This window comes from Schistocerca cancellata, chromosome 1, assembly GCF_023864275.1.
Source record: "Schistocerca cancellata isolate TAMUIC-IGC-003103 chromosome 1, iqSchCanc2.1, whole genome shotgun sequence".
In the NCBI taxonomy this organism is placed as follows: Eukaryota; Metazoa; Arthropoda; class Insecta; order Orthoptera; family Acrididae; genus Schistocerca; species Schistocerca cancellata.
The window spans coordinates 699,271,841-699,296,093 of record NC_064626.1 but is presented as its reverse complement, the minus strand read 5'-3'; the positions used below and the strand labels follow the sequence as shown (position 1 = coordinate 699,296,093).

At 42.5% G+C, this 24,253-nt stretch overlaps 1 non-coding gene across 1 annotated transcript; it reads right to left on the bottom strand.

Annotated features, from left to right (window-relative positions):
• Positions 1–23,927: 23,927 nt before the first annotated feature.
• Positions 23,928–24,034, bottom strand: LOC126096959 (U6 spliceosomal RNA). Its single transcript, XR_007522079.1, has one exon. It is a non-coding gene; the product is annotated as a U6 spliceosomal RNA (small nuclear RNA).
• Between the last annotated feature and the right edge of the window lie 219 nt (positions 24,035–24,253).

Here is a 24,253-nt window from a genome sequence, read left to right as displayed (position 1 = left end):
ATTAGCGACTCTATTCTCTGTGCCGTGTGATGGTGTATCTGTATGTCACGTTTTGTATAACCATTTGGTCATTCTGTGATTCACAAAAAGGTTTGCCAATCGGATGTGCACTTTTGGTCACTACACCGGAATCAAATGAATCTGACGTATTCTGATTATACTGTTCATTTTCGTTAGAAAAATTTATCTGTTCGTTACGTAAATTTTGCAAACCGGGTGTGTCAAATTGGGCACCGTTCATTATAATGGAACGTGCCGCGTCATCAATTGCCGTTAAATTAACAGAGGACACAATTGAATTTGTTTGTTCATCATTAGCATTAAAATCATTACTAGTGGTCGGTATGCACTGATTGTCTGTATTTGAAGGATTATCATCGTATTTTTCATTGAGTTGTTTGCACGATTCATTAAGTTGTTGAAAATGGTTGTCGTGTTTTTCATTCAACTGTTTGGAATTTTCATTAAGGTTGTCCTGTTTTTCATTAAGTTGTTTGAAATTGTTGTTTAGTTTTTCATTCCACTGTCCGAGATTTTCATTACGTTGTTTGTACGATTCATTAATTCGTTTGAGATTTTCATCAAGTTGTTTGTGCTCATTGTCTAGTTTTTCATTGAGTTGTTGTAATAATGCCATAAATTGATCCCAGCCAAAATTATCGGCTCTATTCTCTGTACTGTGTGATGGTATATCTGTATGTGTCACGTTTTGTGTAACCATTTGCTTATACTGTGATTCTTGAAAATATTTGCTAATCGGATGTGCACTGTTGGTCACTATACCGGAATCAAATAAATCTGACGTATTCTGATTACACTGTTCATATTCGTTAGAAAAATTTGTCTGTTCGTTACGTAAATTTGTTTGCTGATCATTAGGATTAAAATCATTACTAGTGGTCGGTAGGCACTGATTGTCTGTAAATTGAGGATTATCATTATTACACTGAGTGTCGCAAGTATTATCGGTCAAATTATTCGAGTCGGCTATTTCACTCATTACACATCGCGATGTTCTGGTAACAGTTTTTCGCGGCATTTTCCACAAATCAAAATTAAGCACAAAAATGAAACAAAGACGAATCAAAAATGGAACAAACACAATTACAACAAAGAGCAATAAATTGCCGATGATCTGTGAAAAAAAAAGTGACAAATTAATAAATGCGTTGCGCCAGACGCAAAGTACATTTAAGTAAATGAGAGCAGATATATGACTACTTCTCAGAGATTCACAAAGAAATACGATCCTGGCCGGATGTCGCCAAGTGTAACCTCCCCACACGAAATAATTAAATGTATTTAAATATGAATAATGAATGTGATTCAAATTTAGTGTAACCTCCCCACAAAAAATTAAAAATTGAAATTAAAAGTAATTATTATAGGTAGCGATTCTAATTTTTGTGTGACCTCAGAACAAAACTGGTTCCCATTTAATGTACCCACAAAATTCTTTTCTCATTTAATGTAAGCACGAAACAGAAAAATTCCTAAGCCTCATAATAAAAAAAAAAAAATTCGGTAACCTGGTAAAATTTGGACGACAGCAGTGCTGCGTCGTGGCCCTGTAAGATCATTCTGAATAAAAGCAAAAATTCTTACCTCAATAAAAACGGCGAATTTATCTGCTCTTACCTAAAAAATTTTTCGGCACAGCTCCGTGCAATGCTGGCCTATACATTTGTGATTTGTGAAAGGAAGCAACTGATTTTTTTGAAATGAATGCTTTTTTTTTAAAAAAATACGTTATATTACCAAAATTATTATTAGGATATTTTTAAAACATTTGGATGACAGTTCAGATAGATTACTAGATATGCGCGACGCTGCTTGTTTACCTTATACAATAATACTCTATCTCTAGATTCCCGACCTGAGCAGAGTGCAGACAAGCGCAGACCACCTAAGACTAGCGACGAGCCACAACAACTGCCACAGTTAGACAGTTCGTACTGCAGTCAACACTGCTCTTTGGTCAGCGATTCTCATATCGCAGGCAGCGCATACCTCTTACAACGTGCATTTTTAATGTATATTCATGTGTTGCCAACAATCGCAATAGGTGTCGTTATTTCTGGTCAAACACGCATACATCTTACTGTTTGTGAGTAAGCAAGTGGTACTTAAGCTATGTTCGTAAATGATAAAGAAGGACGGTAGGTGTGCGGTTCGATTGTCGCTCAGGCACAACAATTTGTATCCTTATTTTAGATTCAAACATCTAGCAGCTGGTAAGAAAAACCGATGCGTAACATTTGATTTTACTTAGTTAACAATCCGATTGCGTGCTGCGTTCGTATCTCCGTCACAGAACTTCACATCACGCGCTTCATCTTTAAATGCATGAACACTTTGTTCCTTCTGAATGGAGATATATCACACATCTTTCGTGGTTAGTTAACAGGGACGAAAGGGTCTTCAAAGGAGTCCCGGTCTATTACAAAAACTGTCGTCTTTTTTTTCATGTTTAGATTTGGTTACTGATATTGGCGAAAATTTCTGTAATTCGTGCCTCTTCATGATTAGTCAGCAATATGATATGATTAGATTAGATTAGATTAATACTTGTTCCATAGATCATGAATACGACATTTCGTAATGATGTAGAACGTGTCATTTTAATGAAAGATTTCTTTACATACCATGATTCAGTTTTTTTTGCAACAATTTTTTACTCTCTCTCATTCTTTTTTATTTATATATATATCTCTCTCTCTCTCTCTCTCTCTCTCTCTCTCACACACACACACACACACACACACACACACACACACAAACGCGCGCACGCGCACACAGTCTTTCTTTATTTTTATTTGTTTGTTGTGCTCGACTATCGGCGAGGCACGAAAACGTTCGTCAATGATTTTCTTAGTTTAGAGTACACTTACGAAAGATATATAAAAACAACTATGAGAGATACTGATTTATGAAGCTCAGTTTGCAGTCAGTTCTGATTATTATTAGTAACTACGCTCCAGTCCCTAAACCCAGTTACATAAATGTGAATCAGACGGATTATGTATTCCAGGCCGTAACTGCCACGTCTTTGAGACGTCAGCTATGGTCACTTCCCAGCCAACTGTCGGATCACATCGGTTCGTCTTCTTCCTGCTGGTTATGTAACTGAGATTTGGCAACAAGGCAAGGTATATTTGGCAACTCTGTGATCGACGAGTTACTTCCTGGTGTGCACGGAATTAAGCCTCAAAGTTCAATTGATTTTTCCTGTCATTTCCATTGAATAATTTGTGTTATTATTAACGCTTGAGATGTAACAGAAGACGGTAAATTTACGGTTTTCAGCCCAGGAAAGTCTTTGCAAGTGAAAATCGCATCTAATCTCGTCCTTTAAATAGCGGTTTACGAGTTCTAGCCACTTCTGATCTCGTAAGTAGAGACCTAAGCGCATGCCTCTTCCCTAGTTCTGTGGAAACGTGCTAATCTGAGAGAAAGCGTCTGTTATGGTTTGCGGTTCCAGTATTGCTGACTGTAACTTTTTTTATCCCTTCTGTGATAGAGCTACAATCAGTCAGATCAGACATCGTTAAGGAAATCGCAAGAAAATACTTTCGGTTCATAGTGCAATGGTGAAAAACTTAACAATGCTGTACGACAGGTAACGCCTCCTTCCGATAGTCTGCCTTCGGCGGTGCTACGGCACGGATGTCTGTTTACGTCCCTGCCGGAGAAGTTTGCGCTCGCGCAGTTGTTTACCCCTTCGGCGTACTCGCGCGTTTAGACGACTCGCTATAGAATGGCACATTCATACCGAAAGTCGACTCTCAAGATTATTTTTTCGAATGAATATGCGAGACCGAAAGCCTATGAAATAGAAAGGTTCCTACGAGACGAAGTTAAACTAGACTACAACGAACTTATCGGAATCCACCTCTCCATAGTAAGCAGTGTCGTTTACGTCAAGCTGATTAACGATGCAGTATGTGACAGAATCATCCGAGATACTAAACATGGACTCAAATTTCGTCACTCTGATGGACATGTTGGGGAAGTAACTATTGATCACGCAGGAGTGGGCTTATGAAACATATGTATTTTCGAACTTCCCTTCAAGGTTCCGTCTGACTTGGTCGTTGACGCCTTACGCCCATATGGAAGAGTGCTTAGCCACGTTGAGGAAAAATGGTCCAACTTCATGACTTACCCCATTCTCAATGGTGTGCGTCAAATCAGAATAGAACTGACACAACATGTACCCCCGTACTTGTTCATCGGCGGATGCAGAGCTATAGTCATCTACGATGGACAACTCAAAACATGCTCCTGCGGGAAAGAAGGCCACGTCCGTTCCCAATGTATGCAGCGGAGGATAGTGCAAGTTCTAAACGGGGAACCCGTGCCTCCGTCCACGTTGACGCCGCTGCCACTAACGAATGCGGACGCATTTCGAACAGATCCCATCCCGAAGAATGACCAGCTACAGAATCCTGATAGTTTACGGCAACCGACTGCAGCAGAGACCGCCTCCAGTGACGAAACGACGCACACTTCTGCCGCTCCGGCGGCGACGACGCCCTTAACCGAGCGGAAAGAATAGGTAGGAGGTATGGAAATTGATCCTGCTGTTGTGCCGACAGCTGCTTTCGTTCCTGAGCACCGGGAGTCACGTCCGCACTCGGATACGGAGGCGCACACGCGCAAACAACGATCGCCGAAGCGCCACAAGAAACGACGGCTAGTGCCGTCGGATACCTGCTTACTGCAGTCCACGTCAGACGGACTTGGGTGTAACGTCGATACAGTGCATCCTGATGCACAACGTGAGGTTCTACCTCCCACACAGCAGTACGACGCGAATCGTGCTAGACAGGTGTTGAATACAGACACACCGGACAGAAAGCCCACGGAAGGAGTCCCTCCACCCACCGCAGCAATGCCACCGCCTTCGGTCAGCTCGGCCGGAGAGACACGACGGGAGCTGGACCTCCAGCACAGGAACTGGGCCGACGAATCCGATACTGACCCACACACCGACGACGCACCCGCAATGGCGAGTGCTGCGTCCACCGGATGTTAACCACGCAGAAGATGCAGACTGACGCACAGACAGCATGTCACCCGGCAGCAGCACACAAATTAACATAAGCGTTCATGTGCGCTTTACGCACTGAGGAACAGCGGCAGGCATATCGAACAGCCTCTATTAATATTAATACGATCAGAACGCCTGTCAAATTGCAGTTATTACGAGACACGTTGCATGCGTCAGACGTCCACATCGTTCTGCTGCAGGAAGTATGTGTTGAGAGCTTCCCCGACCTCCATGAGTACGATACGTACATTACACCTACTACCGGCGGCGGCAGCGGAACAGCGATACTTCTACGTAGCGGCATAGTAGCCGAGGACGTGGTGTACCTGCCGTCAGCGCGAGGACTGGCGCTCAGAGTGCTGGCAGTACGGGTCGTTAACATTTGCGCACCGTCGGGGTCCGACAGACGGCGCGACCGATCCCGATTTTACGCAGAGGAGATTGCAACACTATTCTTAGGTCGATATGAACATGTCTTATTTGGAGGCGACTTCAACTACGTGCTCGCACCAAAAGATCAACACCCACCTTATACTTCATGCCCGGAACTGCGTCAACTCATACAGGACATGAATCTCATTGATACATGGGAGACGATACATGGCGACAGACGTGGATACACCTACGTCACGAGTCACTCTGCAAGTCGTCTCGATCCCATTTACGTAACACGTCGTCTCGAACCTGCGATCCTCGATGCGGAATTGTGGCCTGTCGCCTTTTCAGATCACATAGCATATATATGCACGGTCTCCCTGAGTCGTCAACAAGTGTGGAGGCGTCGCAGTGTTTGGAAACTGAATACAGCACACGTCAGGGAACCTGAGTGCAGACGCTTAGTCGAAGGCACTTGGCACGTGTGTGAACGACACCTCCCGACATATCCGACGGCGTTGCAGTGGTGGCTGGAATGCGTTAAGCCTGCATTGCGCCGAGCGTTAATTGCATACGGAAGAGATCAGATGATGTGGAGGCGACACACGACGGAATTTTATTTCACGATGCTCCGCGAACTTTCTGTACAAGCACTTTCACAGGAGCGTCGTGCCAGTATAAAACGAGCACAGGCCCAAATAATTTCCACAACGCGGCGCCGTCTGGAGGGTGTCGCAATCCGTGCAAGGGCCTTTGAACGAGTCCGTGGAGAATCACCGTCGATGTATCACGTTATCAGAGAAAAACAACGTAGCTGCAGAAGCTTAATACAGACAGTCGTACTGCCAGATGGTCGCCGCATGACAACGCAAAAAGATATTGCCAACGCTTTTGTGGAACACTACGGTCATCTCTATGAAGAAGCGGAACACGATCAGGCAGCCTTTCATGAGGTCCGACGAACGCTCTCCGCGTGTCTCGACGAGTCGGCCAATCTGGAGTTAACAGGTGAAATCACAGTTGACGACGTAATGGAAGCGATTGATAAGGGAGCGTCGCACAAATCGCCGGGGCCCGACGGGTTTCCGTTAGAGGTCTATCGCACATTTAAATATCTCATGACTCCACGATGGACTGCCATGTACTGCGAATTGATGTCTCCCAACGTGCCTCTTCCACCCTCCTTCGTGGAAGGAATGATCATCCCCATCCACAAACCATCTGGCGGCACAGGGATACAGGCCTACCAGCCACTGACCCTTGCGACTACAAGATCTACGCCAGGATACTTGCAGCACGCTTTAAACGCGTAATACGCCAAGTGATTTCACTCGACCAAACCCAGGTAGGAGGACATAGCAATATACAAACGGCACTCAGCGACTACCGCGATGTTATCGCACTGGCATCAACTTGTCGTCTCCGGGGTGTATTGGTATCGATAGACTTCGATCGCGCATTTGACAGGCTGTCATGCTTATCTCACGTACATGATGACGAAAATGAAGTTTCCGGAAAGTTTTGTCACCGTCGTCATGAGACTACTCCACGGAGCCGCATCCAAAGTGCTCATCAATGGACGCTTGGTGGGACCCATCACCATCTCACGATCGATCAGACAAGGGTGCCCGCTGTCAACGATATTGTATGCCATCACTATTGAGCCGCTGCTCTGCGGGCTCCGGAATCGGCTCCAAGGAATGACGATAAGGCACAACAAGTTTATATACCGAACATACGCAGATGACCTAATGATTTTAGCAAGGTCAGGCGAAGAGGCAAGAGCGGCCTTGCATTGGATTAATTTGTATTGTATGGCTACGGGAAGTCGCCTGAACATGGCAAAGGCGGGAGCGATGAACATCGGGAGAGGACTCCCGACAGGAAGTGTAGCACCATTACAGCCGATCAACAAGATGAAATGCCTAGGAATTATCTTCACTACAGACGTTCGACGCACAGCGGCACTGAGCTACAGACATCATCTGCAGACAATTCGTGCGAGTGTCCGAAGTCACAGGTTAAGGGCACTGGATATGATACAACGGGTCACCTTTGCCAACACTTATCTAGCTTCTCGCATCCCCCACCTGGCACAAGTTCTTCCTATGCCGGTGGTGTTGGCCCGCCGAATCCTGGCGGCACTAGGATATTTTGTGAGCACAGGTCTGCTTTTTAAGGTAGGATACGAAACCCTCACCCTTCCTCGTAGTCGTGGAGGTCTTTGACTTGTCCACGTACGTGACCGAGCAGTGGTTATTTATGTAACCACAATGATACAGATGTGGACACGACACCACACAAGTCTGACGCGCACCTTGATAGACGAACTCGCTCCACCTTCTTCTCGTTCGGCTCCGGTAGCGGTGGCTCACATCTCACCATCGCTTGCCCCATGTGCGAACCTTTTTTGTGGAACACAGTTATGTCCATATGGAACTACAGACTACCAGGACGGCAACGGCACGTGATATACATCACATCTTGACTCTACGACGGCCGAACAATGCCGTAGAGCGCCGCCAACAAACAGTTCCGTGGTCAGTAGTATGGCGTACAGTGCACCACCCACACCTTGATACGGGAACTCGCGCACTGTGGTATCAGGAAGTAAATGGGAAATACGTGACTCGTTCCACGTTGCATACAATTCATATGGCGGACGAGCCACTGTGTCCGCAGTGCAATGTTATAGACACAGAGGAGCATCGCCTGATATGCGGACCTTCGGCGAAAGTATGGTGTTTGGTCAAAAAAATGATCGCCTTCCTCCTTCGGGTGGGGCCGCAAACGATGGAACCACGCACACTACTTCTCCCGGATAGGACATATTATCCCCGAACAAAGACAAACGCAGTGACTTGGATTCGAAGTTTGACTGTGCGTTATCTTTTCCGAGACGGCAGTAAGAATGTGTTCGACTTCTGGGCCTTACTACACGAACATCACTCACAGCTTATGAGACATCCGAAATATCGAACATATTACGCAAATTTTTTAGGGAGTGACTTGCTTGATCCCCCACCCAGTTGGGGTGTACCGGGTAGGAGAATGTAATTGTTGTCTATAAGTATCAGAACAAGAAAGGACCAGGACAGTGGAGAGGATCCACAAACACACGTGAAGACGTACCCGACACCAACGCGAGGTATAACGCAGTTAGCGGGGTACACGCCTAAAAGAGGAACGTAGACCGTTATTGTTTTGTACTGACAGAAGCGGGATATTTTTTTTTCACTATTATGTAAAAAAAGTCCACTTATTTACAATTCCCAGAATTTTTTTTTATAAAAGTCATCGTCTTATATATTTAAACAAAAATACTAGAAGCAGTTTATGTTTGTTATTGTTACTCCATAAAAAAAGTCGGTAGAGCACCTGCCCGCGAAAGGCAAAGGTCCCGAGTTCGAGTCTCGGTCCGGTAAAAAAAAAAGCTCTGTGGAAACGTGTTAATCTGAGAGAAAGCGTCTGTTATGGTTTGCGGTTCCAGTCTTGCTGACTGTAACTTTTTTTTATCCCTTCTGTGAAAGAGCTACAATCAGTCAGATCACACATCGTTAAGGAAATCGCAAGAAAATACTTACGGCTCATAGTGCGTGCAATGGTGAAAAACTTAACAATGCTGCACAACAGGTAACGCCTCTTTCCGCTGCCGACAAACAAATTTTGGGTTTCTAGGAATACATAACATAATGCCACAGTTGCATACCACTTGAGTATGACACAGCATACCAATCAAACACAGACGCAATCGAAATCTAAGTGAGTAGTATTTTACTAATTCGTGCCGATAGAGGCACGCTTGTGTACAGATACTCAGTTTTATTGAAACAGACTTTCGTCGTAACGTTATCGTGGGAAGTTTTATTTCATTTCTTATAATACAGTGCACAATTTTCGTACGGTTTCTTTTAGTGTTGTTAAAACATCAGTTAATATGAGAGAGAAATTAATCATCAACCATATATGCGAATTCTCTGATGTTATCTATAACAGTCTAACAATGCACATGCAGTTTATTGATTACATGCATGTAGAAAACCTGTTCTGAGTTAAAGCTGTCAAACAAGGTTTTATGAAGAATAAAATGCCACTGCCACACGACAGCTAATGTAGAAAATACTTTTCTGACGTATTTCGGCACGATGCGCTCTCCCCACACATAATACAAAGGTTTCGAGATGCATCTGCAGCCTGGCCATCTATTAAACCTGAAAAGAACAAAATGTCGCAGAACTTAGCCCTTTCTCCACATGCGACTATTTTGGGTTGAAAAGTGAAGGGAATTATGTTCAAAGTTCCATTATTGGTTAACTTCAGCAGACAAAAGTACGGCGTTTTAAAAAAATGTAGCAGTGAATGTACCCATACACGCGACGTCTTACCAACAGTGCGCGACGCTTGCCGTTACGCTACTAGCTGACACATAGCTGCAAGACCTCCAGAACTCAATAACAAATCCTCCAGAACATGCGCACTGCACAGTGCTGTGAGATAATGCATATTGCCGGATCTAGACTTGTGAGAGACAGACAGTTACAGCTTTTCTTTTCCACTGCACGACGTTTTTAACAAACAGATAGCGCAATAGAGTAGCTGAAGTCGAAAGGTACAACTCCTGTTTAAATTTCTGCATCCTACACTGTTGGCAGTTCTGTGTAGGTGTCAGTTACGTGATTTTATTTCGGTGATTACAAAATAGATTCGAATGTATGCACTGGGTAGCCGAGGCAGCTAGTTCATGGCGATTCGGTCAACCAAGTAAATGAATGTACTGAACATGCTGAAAACCACTACAGGGAGTGTGTGTGTCAGAATTCTCATCCAGTGTGGCGCAATGTTGTTACGATAGAAAAATGAGTGATAGAGAATTTGGTGGTCTCTTGGATTGATACCAGGTTCATATATTTATGGTTTGGGTTAGATTCCTACTTCTGCTGATGATTTTTGATAAGGAGAGGCAGATTCTGTTTTCTTCTGGCTACGCCGAGTTAAGAAGGTATAATGGCATTGTGGTCTGACATTCATGTTAAACATGATATTCCTTCTCCACCAAGTAGACGTGAGGTTGAACTACAATAAAGTCAGGAGTCGCGACACGTAGAAACTCTATCAACAGTAACCTTTCTTACACTAGTTATTTATTTCTAGTGACGACACAAACGCTAAGTAGGGTCACAGGACACTTATTCCATCTGTATGTTCTGTATGTCGATAAAATTGGTCTCTGATCAGGGAATGCAATTCAGACCGCCCTTAACGCGGAATTCGATCCCTTCGTGACAATACAGCGCGACTGCTATTTGTTGTTTGTTCAAAACTGCAGATTCCTCAACATCTCCACATATTGCGCGTGGAAGGGTTCGAATCCTGGCCCGGCACTAAAGATTTCATTTTGTATTATCAAGCTGTAGCATGAGAACACCTATCTGCTGGTGGATGATAATTTTGATTTTTAATGTATTTTAATTCGTTGTCAACACTAACGGTATCTGACGTTTTTGAGTCCCAAGAGAGACACAGAACTGTTTGCGAAATCATTGTAAATTCAAGGATGTTATTCCGAGCTGCTGGTGGAGAAAAATTCGGTAGCTGACGTCTCTTTGTGTGCAGTCAACAACGTTATGTGTGGGGCTCGATTCCCAATCAGCACTGAAATCTGCGTCATATTATTTCTAGTTCAAACAAGCTCACATGTCGCTGCTGGAGTAACAAACCCATTTTTAACGTTCGTTTTCTCTAGAATATAACAGCGATAGGTGCCAGGTTGGATTCGTGGGAAAGAAAAAATTAATGTTTCGTCTCGTCATTTCAGTTAAAACATCTAGCTACTGCCGAGAAAATCCGATATGTCACAGTTCATTGTGCTTCGACGACAATCTAATTACGTTCTGGGTTCGAATCCCTGTCCAACACAAAGCTTTACCTCACGGCATTTCAAGTAAGTTACTTGTGAAGAAGCAATATTTAACATCTCTCGTACTTCGTTAACAATAGATGCTGGGTAGGAATTCGCGTCCGTTAACAATGTTTACGTTATGTAATTAAAAGTTGATATTTGCTAACTGATACTGTCTAAAATCGAGGTATATCAGTCTCTGTATGACTAGTTCAGGAATGACTGTTAGTTTCCGTCAGTCACGAAGTCTTTGCTTAGTCTGTATGACCTGGGTTTGAATCCATATGCAGAACGAGACGATTCGTCGTGTCATTTGAAGTTCATACGTATTCTCAACTAGCTGCTCGTGAATAACTTTAATTTTTAATGTCATTTTGTGTTAAATAATAAGTACAGTATGTTATTTTGAAGGGGAAATCCCGAATACGACGAACTTACTACGTGAATTACCTATCTGACGTATTAATGAGAGTGGTAAAATTTCATGTATGCCATTTATTGCAATAAACGTGAGCTTAAAAGCCTGAAAAACCGTCTTATCTGTGATATGATGTTCCCTGATATTTGTATTAGCTTGGTATTACTTTAAATCTTTTGTTATTGCGATACAGAGCAGTGTTTTCTAGTGGTGACTTGTTGGAACCATTTTCAATAGTCAAACGACTGTACTGAGGGGCGATTAGAGGACCTGCTAGACAGCTGCGCTATGTGGGTTGCATTCGTATCAGGCGAAATGCAATTCAGGTCGTTCGGATACTTTTGAGCACGACTGTACCTCTGTGAATACTATGATCGAGATGACTAACTATAGTGTCAAAATTCGTTCAAGAATTCTAAGTCAGAATTATAACCGTTTGGACTCATAGTACGGTTCGCAGGACTTTTAACGACTTCAGGATACAGTTTCAGTTAACTGTTATTCTAAATTTTCGTTAATTCGTAAAATAATGCCTTAAGCATTCCTCTGATTTTTAACGCATACGGTTTAAGAATTTTGTGAATGAAAAAAATTCAAACCGAAAGCAGGAAGTCGTTACGTTCTTGTACACTCGAAAGTCAGTATTTTTCTACAGTGTGGGCTCACTCTGGGTGTTACACAATATCTTCACCTTCGGGAGAAAAACATGTTCGTTCTTACGTCCACAGGACGAGACAGTAAAGGTAGTGCAGACAGAATATATAAAGGACGAGTAAACACGTTAAGTTACTGCGGAAAATGTGGCAAATTTTGTGATGTACGTAAGTAATTTATAGCTGCCGAATTATAACGCTGACGTTTCTTTATCGATGGAAATGTATATTTATTTCTATGGCATCAGCAAGAACTTTAATAGAGGAATTCAATGATATAACGTGTGTGAAACTTCATCAAATACGAGGGCATTTTTTTTCACCCTCCGATCTGTTGCTAAATGTAAACCACAGTGAAAATCATAAACGTTTATTTGCAACATTTATCTGCACCTTCCAGCTATTTTCTCTACATAGTCATCGCTCGACGTAGACATTCGTCGTAGCGTGGTACCAACTTTCCAATAGCCTCCTCATAGAAGACAGCCGCCTTCGCTTTCCACCAATTCCCTAAGGTGGTCCGCAGCTCGTCGTCTGTGCCAAAACGCTGTCTTCCAGCTAGCAGTTCTTGTGAGCGAAGAGATCAAAAACAGAGAGAGAGACAAGTCTGGGCTATACGGTGGGTGATCAAACACTTCCCATCTAAAATGCTGAAGGACCAGCTTCGTTGCACCCGCAGTATGCGACAGAGAACTGTAATTATAAAGAAAACGCATGACATATACCTGATGCGGAGAGCGTGAAATCAGGCGAAACTTGGAGACACTATTTTCTAGGCATCTTTAATTGCTCACTGTGCGCTGATAAGTAAGGGAGGCCACGAGATACTTACTGGTGTGTGTGGGGGGGGGAGGGGGAGGGGGGGGGGAAGGGGGAAGGGTATACCTGAGGCTATGAAATATTTTTAAGATTTTGGCAGATTAACGGCGGCTTGTAAGTACCCATAATAGTTTCCAGTTCCGAGCCTGTTAAAAACCGGCCTATTACTGACTTCTAAATCATTTTCTTGAAAGAAAAACAGTTCATTACACTATATTTTTCCCTTTTCCTAAGAGCTAGTGGGTTTGGGGGGGGGGGTGTTGACCCCTCCCCCTTACCCCCTGCTATGTGTGCCCTTACCCATAACTGGAAAGTGGTGAGACGCGATAGACTGTGTTTCAATTTCGTGACTTGTTGGGGTTAAAAAAAAAAAAGGCCTTCATAGATAACATAGCTGCAAACTAACGTTCCACCATTTGGAAAGGATGTAGCACATATGTTGCCCCTACTCTACAAATGTAAACCTCAAAGATATCTTATGACACTACAACAGTGTTAAGCTCATATTATATCATAATGCTATAAGGCATCTTTCGCCCATAACTTTAAAATTTGTCCCTCTGAACGCAACCTATGGCCTCTACAGTCTCTAGGTGCTAAGTAAGATTACACATCAGTTTTCACTGATATGTTGAAACATATATGCACATATACATCTGTATTTACTTATATACTCCGCCAGCCACTATACAGGGTATGGAATTGAAACGTCCCCTTTGAGCAACTTATACATGACTATGCTTGTACTGACACATAATATTTTTAGCGCAACGCAATCTGACTTTCAAAAATCCCTACAAAAGAATGGCCCTGAGTAACATTAAGCTATACCTTTCACAAATCACTTACCTCACAAAAATCTTCGTTACTCGAACTACTGCAATACAGCGAGCGATATGTAATTTCAAAACTCCGCCATCTCTCTCCTTACATCCACCACTGCTGGCGGCTCACCTCTAACTGCGCAACGCTACGCGCTGTTCACATCCAGCTGCCGCTGCCCAACACTACAATGGCAGACAACAATGCAAACTAGCCACAGGCTGCACACAGCACAGCCAGTGATTTTCATACAGAGCGCTACGTGGCATTACCAATATAAAAATCTAAACAGCCTACTTACATAAAGAAAACATAAACAGCCTACTTACAGAATGTTCCAGCAGCAAATGGAATGACGGAAATTCTTCCGCACGAGCACTTATTTGTTTCATCTTGTATCACGCAATATGCACGTTAATGGCATCAGAATCGTCCTGTACTACCTCGGAAATGCCGGTTCTCTAAACTTTCTGAATAGAGTTTATCGAAAAGGTTTCTTTCCCTCCAGCGATTTTAGTTTGAATAGATAGACATAGCATTTCCGCAGTACTCGCGTGCTGATTGTAGCTGTCTGTAGCTAATATAGCAACACTCCTTTGAATTGCTTAGATGTCTACGTTTAATCCGATCTGTTGGGGGTTCCAAACACTCGAGCAAAGCTCAAGAATGCGTGACACAGGCGTAGACTCCTTTTTAGATTAATACACTGTTCTAGAATTCTTGCAATAAAGTCCATAATTCACCTTCCTTATAACGAGTCCTACATGCTCGAGCCACGTCGCGTAACAGCTTTACGGCTAGAAATTTAATCACTCTCACTGTGACAAGCAGCACTCTACACACAATGTATTCCAACATAAATGAACGATCTCAAAATTACAAGATAGAACACGTCGTTCAGTAGCGGAATGAACTAAAATTCACATACCGACAAAAACAGTTTTTACCTAATTTTATTGTATCAGATACTAATAAAAACGGTTAGCTTAAGAATTTGGAAAACAAAACTAAAGACACGAACGGAAACAACAATTTTTCCTCAAGACGTACAGTTTAAACGTTAAATTAAATACAATCACTTTGCGGAGTACTACACCTCCCAACAGCTTAAATGATAACCGTCATGTCCGACCTTCAAAAACAGATTAATTATGATATCGTGGGGCTCACACTCTTCAGTGATCTAAAACAAACGTAAGAAAAAAATAGAACACATATTTTAAAATGAAATAGCCGACTATATTCTCTACACTCTAAAACGAGGAGGAACACTTACTAATGTGATCTGAAGACCAAGTAACGGAGCTAAAGCAGATCTTAAGTTAACAGCCTGATTGACTAAAATTCTGCTCTTAAGTATGGCTTATACGACAAGGTATTACCAATAGGTGGACAAAGTATCAGGTCATTAAACGATTAGAACAATATTCTCACAAGATTTCAAAAACACTTTTTATAACATGAATCAAAATTAAATAAAATCTCTCCCTCCATGATCACTAATCCAAACCAAGAACAGAGCTTTAAAATCATATTTGCCTTCAAACAATTAACAAAATACTTAGGGAGAATGTGGTTACTCACATATAGTTTTTAAAAACAATGCTCCAATAAGCATCAACCTGAGGACACGAAACTTAATAGCACTTAGCCAAAACTACTGAAAGATCGGAGAACCGTCTGACCACAGAGTGTAGCATTCAAATACAGACTCGAACAAAGTGTTCTCAAACACAAGATTCATCGGTGGCGTACATTAATGCCAAGATTGAGAAAAATATTTCAGTGCTAAACTATAAAGCTTACCGTTATTCGTTTGCGTTCTCCTTCTTTTGCTGTGATGAAAGTCAACAAGCGATACGGCGAAATCGAGCCAAATCACCGACACAAGTCGCACTTATTGCGCATGTTGACCTTTACATAAAACAGCACATTCAACTGCGAATACACAACTGGCAATCTCGACGGACAATTAGTTGGCCCAGCATGCATAGCACTTTCATGTCAATTCTCAGTTTAAACTACGAACATAACTAGAACTCTACTCGACTTGCAGGTGACCCTGCGAAGACCTAGCACAGACGTTGGCACCGACATTTCGTCCAAAGCAACAAGTGCAAAACCAGCGGCATTACCTGCACATGCGCACAGGTTACCCGTTGTCTCACATGACTCAACTGCTATCGCATTCGTTGGATCTGGGAAGACCATGAGTCGATCCGCTTGCAGCGCTTTTAAAGCCTCATCACTCAACCCGCTACCGCCTAGCGGGACGCGGGGGAAAGCGCTACCAAGAAGCGGACTGGCACAGTACCATGCTTGTTTGTCCTGTTCATCTGCGTCTGCATTAACTTTTTTCCAAATTTAGAGCAAGCCGCCTTTCATCACACAAAATGAAAATTCTTTTCAAGTCATTCTGTTTCCTTCTACATTCATTCAACGACGACGCTTCCACGTATATCTCGTCATCAGCAGACAGTGACACACTGATGCTGACACCACAGGTCAGATTGTTTATGTATGTAGATAACAAGAACGGTTTTATCACCTTTCTCTAGGACGCTACGGATGATACCTTTCCTTCCGATTATCGCTATACGTTCAGGACAAGAAACTGAGTTCTAATACTTAAAATGTGTTCGAGGCCACTCAAATATCTAAGGACTACTACTTATGCCTCGACGTGTCAAATACTTCCAGGGAATGTAAGAATACGGAGTCCGCCTTTCACAAAGTTTCTATCGGGTTACCACCGCGCCACGTGCCCTATGTCACATTAAAACGTCAGAGAGAAAACGTTTAGCAGTCGGTAGCGGCTGCAAACTCCCTCGTCTCTCCCACCAGCCAGCAGCCAGGTGGTTTCGCCGCTCCCCGTAGCCCCATCACATGGCGAACCAGCTTCCCCGCCTCTCCCCACCCCCCTCCCCCTCATCTCCTAACCTTGCTCTTGCCCCTGCTGGCACTACCCCGCCCGCCGACTTCTTCGCAGGTCGCCCTCTTCCAGTCGATAGAGCCGGCGCAGCGAGACCGTTACGCTCCATTGGCCAAATCCAGATAAATGTCCCCTGTAAAGGTTTCGGGAAATAGGAACGACGGTAATAATGGAATTCCAGACTTCTTGCAGGCGCCGGCGCCCGTACCTCATGAGTCTTACCCCAGAGTAGCCCACGGACAGTCGGTGCGCTGAGACCGTAAGTCTTCCGGCCCGGCAACAGAGTCTCTCTTTATAAGGGCACGTCGCAGCTTGTTTCCGGCCTGTCCGAGCAGTCCTCCGCTGCACTGGAGCTCCTTCTCACAGGACTTGCAACCAACGCCGACATGATTGGGGTAAAAATTGAAAAGAATACGGCACAGAAGATAGCGCGAAACAAGACCCTACCGGATATCTCTTCATCTGACGGGAAAGCGCAGTCACAAACAACACATCATTAGTCAGTTCATATCGGTACATTCACCAACTTGTACCAACAAGATAACGTGTTATAGCCGCGCGGAGTGGCCGCGTGGTTTGAGGCGTCATATCACGGACTGCGTGGCGCCTCCCACCGGAGGTTCGAGTCCTCCCTCGGGCATGGGTGTGTGTGTTGTTCTTAGCATAAGTTAGATTAAGTAGTGTATAAGACTAAGGACCGATGACCTTATCAGTTTGGTCCCTTAGGAATTCACACTTTTGAACATTATCTGTTATATTTCACATACTAATAAAAATAAACAGTCATTAACTAAGGGTGATCTTATTTCGCCAAACCATCTTCTGTGTTTTTCCATCATCGATGGCTTACACGGTAAGCTACTTTCACATTTGTAGCTCCTTTTAATTGTGCAATGGATTTTGAGGAGGCATGCAAGCATACAACGTACAATAACCTAAGTTGTACAAATTAGTACAGTTCGGTAGATCCAACAAGAGGAAGCTTATAGCATAAATCTATTAGATTAACTTGGACGTCTGCTGAAATATGTAGTAAACATCAGAGCTACATCAGAGTCGCTCCACTGCGTTTAATTTACGTTAACGTTTGAAGACCAAGGGTCTTGCAGATAAAATACATATAAACTTTGTTGCCTGAATCCTATGGTTTCGCCTTTTCTTTGGTGATAAATGTTTTGAAAGAGTAGGCCTAAATTTCTTAAATCTAAATTTATGTGTTTAACACTTTTAAATGTCTATTATCTGAAATATCGTATAAGAAATCCATAATTTGTTCCACGACAGTGTCGTTTTAAGTCTACGATCCAATGGACCCGTAGTGTTGAAGACATTTCTTAGAGGCTTTACGTAATGAAATACAGATCACTGCTATAGTTGTTTAATATGTCTTTATTTTGATGGATCCATTTCTGCTAGATATCCACCTTCACACTGTCTGCAAAAGTTACATAATATTTTTTATTTTTTTATTTTATTATAATGTTGCTTAAGCGTATTATCGGAAAATACGTTTAACCAAAATTATAAGAAAATTAAAAAAATATTGTGTGTAGCGTCCGCTGTTTTCTTATTTGCACTGCAGAAATGCTGTGTATTTTTGTTAACGTAGGAGATTTGTTGCTGGGTGGCCGTCTTTTTCATCGAGACGTTGGGTGACGTGTCGGTTTCTTCGTGGCGACTTGCAGTGTTGCACATCTTATGTTCTCGTCTGCTGATAGTCTACATTTAACGCAGAGGTGTTGTACGTATTAGTTCATCTAGCATTCATGTGGTGAATTTGTTAGTGAGTGGCCCTCGTCGTCGATATCTGTTTGCATAAGATTTGCTTTGACGTATGGGGTCATAAGGGATCTGGCTCGATGGTATGTCTTATGGCAGAGACCTGACGCCTATGAAATGCTCCAGACAGTCGTTAATACGTTCTCTCAATGTTGTACATGTGATACATGGATGTGCTTTTAATAGTTGTAATCCGATAACTTCACCTAGATGTTGAGCGACGTATTCATATATAACAACAAATTCATTTTAACCTGATAAACGCAAATGTTCTCCATACATCATAAGTACCCTTCTTTGTACATGATGATTTATCTTCTATAGAAGAAGTGAATGAAGATAGGATTCTTGTTAAATTATCTCGCTGGACATGTAACACTTGTATTGATCCTATACTTTTTTGCAAAAATATAGTATAATAGTTTTGGATTATTAATTTGTATATATTAAATGTATTTAACAGTCATGAAAAGTCTGTAATAAAGGGCAGTGTAATCTTTTTTCTAAAGCATGTTTTGTCCTTAAAATTCATTCTCTATTTCGACGTACTACTTAACTTTTTTTTTAAAAAAAAAAAGAAACAAATACATTGTCTAAGCATTATGATGAGAAAATCAGAACATAAGTTTGAGTATTCAGATGTAGATTACAAACATGACACAGACTACATTGTTATACTGTTATTCTTCCTAGAAATAACTTCCTTTTTCTTGTGTGCAGCTAACATACATTGATCATTTACTCTCTCCCTAATATATGTTATAAATATTTTTATTCTACAAAATTTATCAAAGTTACATGTTTCAATTACACGAGAAATTTCTTTATTTCTCTGATTTGGACTATATGTCAATGTAAATATAATGATCCTTAATAATGTATTAACGATTGTATGGAATTACGTATCTGTTTTATGCTGAACACAAGATGACTATCCGGTCAACCGCCACAGTGCCACCTGGTGTACGTTCGTGGTGATCGTGTTTACGCCACTTCTCTGTCACTCGCCAGCTGGTGCTGAACATGAACACTTTTAATAGGCGTAATACAGTTGTGTTTACGTTTGCACGTTGTAATCTTGTATTTGACATGTCAATCTGTAGTGGTATTCATGATAGTGGGAGGTGTATAAGCATATACACGCTTGCAAAACTTACGGACAATGTGTTGTAACAATTTAAAGCATAACGTATCTTATAGTTCCACAGACTGTTACGAGACAATTTATCGATTTATGATATCATGATCGTAAAATATTTTTCCTATCGATTTCTGTAATACTCTTGCAGATGAGATGATGACAGCATAATTCTGAGGAAAATGGTCATCCAATAAAATGTTTTGGCTTGTGAAATTTTCTAGCTACCATTAGAACTACCTGACACATAATACTGCCGAAAAAATTAATGACAATAATGAAAGACAACTAATCACTAACTAAATGAGAGGGGTAGAAGAAGTAAAAAGAACACAAAGAAGAAAGAAAGGATTTTGTCATTTTTACGATAGTATGTGGAGGATACGACAGTTACTACTACAGACTTTTTGAGTAATCTCAAGTAAATCAGTAGCTATGGTACCACCTCACCACAGGTGAAGTACTAAAGAGCTAGTCTCTCCTTGACACTCGGCTTCAGATCCGAAGATAACTTGGCTTTGGTGACGATAACAAGCGACGTTCTACTAAACATTTTATCTCCATTCCTATTCTTGCATCGAGCCATTCTCCTCCTCAATGGCACGCACATTTTAACTCACTACGCATGCTTCATACATCTGAGTGCCCTAAAGCTGCTATCTCCTCTGCTATCAAGAATTCACAAAGTAGACATTCCAGTGGGACGTAGTTAGGCTCATATGCCTCCCAAGCTCCAGGTAGGTTGTTCTTTTTTCTAGATTCTGTGTATAGGGTTGCACAAAAATATGGAAACAACATGAATGAGAAATGCGTGCTTGAACATAAATACAGATGCCTGCAGGCCGCACTGTTGTATTTGACCACGATAAGCAGGCCGGTGTGGCCTAGCGGTTCTAGGCGCTTCAGTCTGGAACCGAGCGACCGCTACAGTCGCAGGTTCGAATCCTGCCTCGAGAATGGATGTGTGTGGTGTCCTTCAGTTAGTTAGGTTTAAGTAGTTGTCAATTTTAGGGGACTGATGACCTCAGATGTTAAGTCCCATAGTTCTCAGAGCCATTTTGATGACGATAAGCCAGCTGTGAAATGTCCTCAAAACGTTGCAAGTGTCCATCGCGGCCAGAACAGTGTTCTGTATAGCTGAGAGTACAAATTACTGGTGCTCGGATGCTTCCTGAACCAAGACAGTCGTAGTGTTTGGTGTCTCAAGAGGCACTGTATCTGAGATTTATACCGCATACGGGACAAGCGGGAAAACGACATTCGCTGCGTCGCAACGTGAACAAAGGTGTGCATTGACTGATAGTGACAGACGGTTAGCGAAGATGATTGTGACCAAAAATAAGACAGTTGTAAGAGTCAGTGCAGTATTGACTTTGGCACTCGTGAATCCTGTCAGCACCAGATAATATGAAGGGAGAACTGGAAGCAGGAAATTGCAGTGCGATCTCGAATTCCAAAACCATTCATTAGCGGTGCAGATTCTCATAATAGGAAAGCGTGGTACTGAAGACAATAAACATGGACTACCGGCAATGGGTGAACGGATATGTCTTGTTTCATATCGTTTTCAACTTCTCGCTGGATTTACGTCCCAAGAGTGAAACGGGATAGGGGCTCGGTCATGATATGGACAGCCATATCGTGATGCACGGTCGCATTATTGCCAAGGATTATTTGACCATTTTGGCTGATCAGATCCATCCCTTGGTACAGTGTTTGTTGTACAGTAGGGATTTTGTGTTCAAAGACGACGTGGCCACTGTTCGGACTGCCTGCGTCAGCCAGGACTTGTTTTTTGAGCACGAGAATGAATCGTCACATCTTCCCTGGCCATCTCGCTAGATCTCAGGGTTATTGAGCGTTTGTAGACTAGTTTGTGGAGAAGAGTGGGTGATCAGTACCCACCTTAATTTTTACCTGGACTTGCCACTATTATACGGGAAGAATAGTATAACATTCTCTTCAAATTCATACAAGACCTTTATTTATCCATTCCGAGATGTACCCCTCCCCATCTCTCCTGCCACAAACCTATAATAACCTCTCTGACGAAAACACGACTACCTTCACGAGTCCCAAGTAGTTAATTTACTTTATGCGGCACGTTTTCTTTCATCCAGTAGATGGCTACAGCCTACAAGGCGTCAGGTGATTCATGCCAATTGTACCCAAGCAACGCAGTAGAACTGCACGCTACACCCATGGCATAAACAATTTCTCAGTGACTATCCTCAGTTATGCGCCCACACACTCGCACCAAAAACCACTATCGCCGCTGGTATCACCTCATGACAAAATGAAAACAATTTTAGTGGTACATCGAATCTTCATTGTGCAATGTTAACAAGTTTGTTCATTATTGCCAAAACTTTCGGACATTTTCCATTTATGTGGTAATGAAACTTTCATTTCTCATCACGTGTACTTCGAGCTACTTAGAGGTTGGACTTCCGTGTGTGTGACATCATTAATTCTGGTTAGAAGATTTTGATTGCAGTTTTTAACATTATATAGATTGACTTTTGAAGTGCGATATGAAGTTTATTTGCTATGCACCATTCCTGAATCATGTCCAGCAGAACCTCTACGATCATTTCTAGTTGTAATCTAATATTAGCTTGGATTACTAATATGAGTTTACCAGTACACGCAACTACACCCAAAGTTTCTGTTTTTTCTTCTGCGCTATTCAAAAGCAGTTCGAGATTAATGTCTCAGCCGGCCGGGATGGCCGAACGGTTCTAGGCGCTACAGTCTGGAACCGCGCAACCGCTACGGTCGCAGGTTCGATTCCTGCCTCCGGCGTGGATGTGTGTGATGTCCTTAGGTTATTTAGGTTTAAGTAGTTCTAAGTTCTAGGGGACTAATGACCTCAGATGTTAAGTCCCATAGTGCTCAGAGCCATTTGAATCATTTTTTACTGGGCCTGTTAGTCTTGCACCAGACCTGCAACGTGGTGTTAATGTCTCAGTAGATTTTTCGCTTTCTGAGGGAATATTGAGAGTCATTCCTTCCTATTATGGTCTTGTGGACGTAAAGCCTCATATTTAGCAGTTTTTCAAATATTTTACGAATAATATTTTATAGGCAAATGGGCCTAAAGTGTTTTCCTTGGTAGGAGCTCTATTCTCCCTCTTTATTATTATTAGCGGAATGACTTCTGCTGATTTCAATATATTCGGGAATTTTCATTGGACAAAACATTCAATGAACAGACCAGGAGAAGTGGTAGCAGTGGCTGTGCGTAAATAACATCTTTGGCAGGAATCAGATCTGGACGTGGTGGCTTATTATTTGTCAAAGTGCTGAGGAGCTCCAGATCCTTTTCATCATGAACTGGATTAACAACCCAATACTCTTCGTACCCAACAGTCAGCTGTTTCCTCAGCATGTTGTGATAATCGGTGTCTTCTTCTTGGCTGACATCTAGCAGTAGTATTTCGGCTGACTCTCGCAGATGAGCGGTCAGCTGACCATTATCTACCGTTGAATGAACTAAGGCGACCTGATCTTATGGGAGACAAGTTTACATACTGTGTCCCTTGGATGAATCTGCAGTTGCTCTCAAAAGCAAATTTGTTTCGCCTATTCATTTTTTATTCATATAATTCCATTTTGAAAGTGTGTTTCCCCTCTCCGTGATTACTAATCAACAATGCCCTGCTTCCACGGTAAATACTTCTCTGATAGGCTCTTCGCGCTCTGACGATCCATCTCCTAAGCTAAATCAGCGCCGCGAATCAGTGTGTACTTTTCTGGTGGCATGGCTCTCCTGCCACTAGAAATAGCAACAGTAATTGCTTCTGTTTGAGTCTCCGTTATTTCTACAACATTCTCGTCGACATTCAATAATTCAAGAACAGTCATAATCGCATTTATTATTGTAATGAAATGAACACCCTTAGCTACTTACAGACGTTGATAAACGTCAACGGGGATAGATGAAAATGTGTGCCCCGACCGGGACTCGAACCCGGGATCTCCTGCTTACATGACAGACGCTCTATCCATTTATTTATTTATTTATTTATTTTGGGGGGGGGGGGGGGGACGCTTCACGATTTTGCGTGTCATCCTTGCGCAGGGGCCATGCTAATCTTCTCTGTATCGTTCCAAGTTTAGTATGTGTACCGCCGAAGCGAGTACAAATCCATCTGAGCCACCGGGGACACAGAGGATAATGCGACTGCAGGGATTTATCTCTGGCACGCCTCCCGCGAAACCCACATTCGCAACGTCATGTCCGAAACAACAGGTACCATCTTAGTATATATATGCATTTATTATTGTTATAATAGCGCCAACCGGTTTCAACCCGACATAGGGGTCATCTTCTGGGCGTTTACACCATTGGTCGACTGCTGG